This window comes from Mytilus trossulus, chromosome 1, assembly GCF_036588685.1.
Source record: "Mytilus trossulus isolate FHL-02 chromosome 1, PNRI_Mtr1.1.1.hap1, whole genome shotgun sequence".
Taxonomy (NCBI): domain Eukaryota; kingdom Metazoa; phylum Mollusca; class Bivalvia; order Mytilida; family Mytilidae; genus Mytilus; species Mytilus trossulus.
This window is the reverse complement of record NC_086373.1, coordinates 89,169,852-89,173,280: the sequence shown is the minus strand read 5'-3', so window position 1 is coordinate 89,173,280 and position 3,429 is coordinate 89,169,852.

The following is a 3,429-nucleotide window of genomic DNA, read 5'->3' as shown; positions in this document are numbered from 1 at the left end:
TACAGATTATTGTTTTGGTATTTTGGTCCCATTTGTTGTCATGAGCTTGTGGAGCCGTAAACAATTTTTATAAAGCTTCATATTTCTGAAGGTAGAATGCCTGGATGTTGCATGCCTTGTATGTATGTGTGTACTTGCACGGTCCTTATGCCCGTCAGACAGTTTTTACTTGACCTCGACCTCATTTGATGGATCAGTGAACAAGGTTAAGTTTTAGTGGTGAAGTCCATATCTCAGATACTATAAGCAATAAGTCTAGTATATTTGGTGTATGGAGGAATTGTAAGATGTACATGTCAAACTGGCAGGTCTTATCTGACCTTTGCCTTATTTTCATGGTTCAATGGTTGTAGTCAAGTTTTCGAGTTTTGGTCTGATTTTCTTAAACTGTATGTAATAGGTCCACTATATTTGGTGTATTGAATGATGATAAGGTGTACATGTCCAATTGGCAAGTGTCATAAGAATTTTATTTTTTTGTCTAATGCTATATGCAAACAAAAGGTCTACTTTATTTGATGTATGGAAATATACATTATGATCCTCATGTAAGTCTCGCATGTTTTATTTGATATTGACCTCGTCTCCAGTTCATTTCTCAGGGTTAAGTTTTTGTGGATTGGTCCGTTTTTCTTAAACTATAAGCGATATGTCAACTTTAATTGTTGTATGGAAGGATTTTAAGTTGTACATGTCTGCCTGACATGGTTTATCTGACCTTGAACTTTTGTTCATGGTGCATTGGTCAATGTCTAGTTTTCTTTGATAATATGAAAAAAAGAAGATGTGGTATGATTGCCAATGAGACAACTCTCCACAAGAGACTAAAATAACACAGAAATTAACAACTATGGTCACTGTACGGCCTTCAACAATGAGCAAAGATCATACCGCATATACAGCTATAAAAGGCCCCATAATACCAATGCAAAACTATTAAGTCTGTTTCTTAAAATTATTAGCAATAGGTCAACTATATGCAGTCTATTGAATGATTGTAAGGTGCAGATGTATTTTTCATTTGTTTTATAGGATTTTGAACTCATCTTCTTGGGTCATGTTAAGTTTATGTGGTAGTTGTAGTAAAGCTTTATGTTTAGGACTATCAACATAATATCAATGGTTAATAATGAAGGCGAGACGATTCAGCGTGTGCACTCTTGTGTTGATTATTGTTTTGTCGTTATTACAAGAAATCTCCTTTTAAAAGAATGCCATTCTACCCTATCAAATTTACCCCTGACACTTGTGTTCCTGTGGACTGGTCATTATTATTGAATCTTATGCAGTTCTATTGGATAGAATGTTGTCTCATTAGCACTCATGACATATTTTCTTATATATATTGTAATTACTTTTTCTCTACCTTTTACTTGCTGATTATTTTAGGCCGTCAAATGGCGTTTTACAATTCAGCAATCTCACAATGCCAAGTGAGCTATAGAAAGAAAACAGGGTCTCATTTATAACAAAAAGTAAATGCATATCACATATTGCGGAAAGCAATCAGAGATAACCACTGAATTATTAGCTCCCGACTTAGGACAGGGACTTCTAGAATTGGACAGGGCTTAACATGTATCTGTCTCTCCCATCAATTGCGATAATGGTGTAACAGCACAAAATAAAAACAAATTATATAAATCAATTGGAAATTGCTCGACCCACCAGATTGACAGGAAGCACAAAAATAACTGATATAAAAGTGCTTCCGTCTGTTGTGTTGTCTTAAAAATCCTAACTTATTTAGGGAAATATTTCTTTTAGGTTTGTACACTAAAGTACTTCAAAATTAATTGTGAATAAAACTTACTAATGTATCATGTTACTAGGTAAGCTTAAAAAACAAAATGAAGATAACTAACACACACAAAAAAGGAAACATTTTGCGATCTAATTTTTGTCGAGCCTGCGACTTTTGTCGCAGAAAGCTTGATACAGGGATAGTGATACGTCCTTAGTTAACTTCTTAAAAGCTTTATATTTTAGAAGGTGGAAGCCCTGAATGCTTCATGTTTTGTATATGGATGTCTCATGTTACAAAGTTTACGCCAGTCACATATCCAATGTCCTTGACCTCATTTTCATGATTCAGACCGTGACTACTTGAATAAAAGTTAATATTTTTTGTAATGTTAAATTCTCCCTTATTATGAGTAATAGGATAACTATACTTGTGTGTACCTTGCAATGTCCTGATGCCCGTCAGACAGTTTTCACTTGACCTCGACCTCATTTCATGGATCAGTGAACACGGTTCAGTTTTGGTGGTCAAGTCCATGCCTCAGATACTATAAGCAATAGGTCCAGTATATTCGGTGTACCAAAGGACTGTAAGGTGTACATGGCCAACTGGCAGGTGTCATCTGAACTTGACCTCATTTTCATGGTTTATTGGTTATAGTTAAGGTTTTGCATTTTTGTCTGTTTTTCTGTATGCAATAGGTCTACTAAAGTTGGTGTATGGAATGATTGTAAGGTGTGCATGTCTAGCTGGTAGGTGTCATCTGACCTTGACCTCATTTTTATGGTTCAGTTGTCAAAGTTAAGTTTTTTGAGTTTGGGTCATTTTTTAGTGCTATATGCAATGGTGTATGGAAATATTTATTATCTATATGTCAGTCACGTAGGTTTTATTTGATCATGACCTCATTTTCACAGTTCAGTGCTGAGTTTTTTTGTTTTGGTCTGTTTTTCTGAAACTATATGCAATAGGTTAACTATATTTGTTGTGTGGAAGAATTGCTAGCTGTTCATACATGCCTGACATGGTTCATCTGACCTTGACCTCATTTTCATGGTTCATTGGTCAATTCTTAGTTTTCTTTGTGAATGTTAAGTTTATGTGACAGTTGTCAGTATGCTTTATTATAAGGACCATCAGCATAATATCATTGATAAGTTAAGAAGGCGAGACATTTTTATTTCATAGCTAGTTAAAAGGGAACATGATTTAAAGACCGTTGTAAAATATGGAGAAGGCATTGGCATTTTAGTATTCAGACATTAGTAAATGACAAACGGATAATGAAGTACAAAAAGTAAGTACATATCTACGTACACGAATGCAGTTAAAACCTATTACAAATGAAAAAAAGTGATGGAATTAAACAAATAATTAAGTAGGAGTTTTGTATCGCAGGCGAGGAAACCTACGTGTTGCTTATTTGATGGCGTCATCAAATGTTAAAAAGTTTTCTGCTAAAATCAGTCTGACCTACTATCAGATACTGTCATTTGATATCAGTTTGACAACTTTTTTCGAACCCTGAGACCTTCAACCAATAGAACATATAAGTTTTACGACAATTGTGCGGCCCTGTCCTCTATGTTCAATAGTGCTGTCCATCAGATTATCGTCTGCTGAATTTTCTGCCGAAAGGAGAGACATAGATTCAATATTTTATTAAAGTCTCAACATATTTCTGT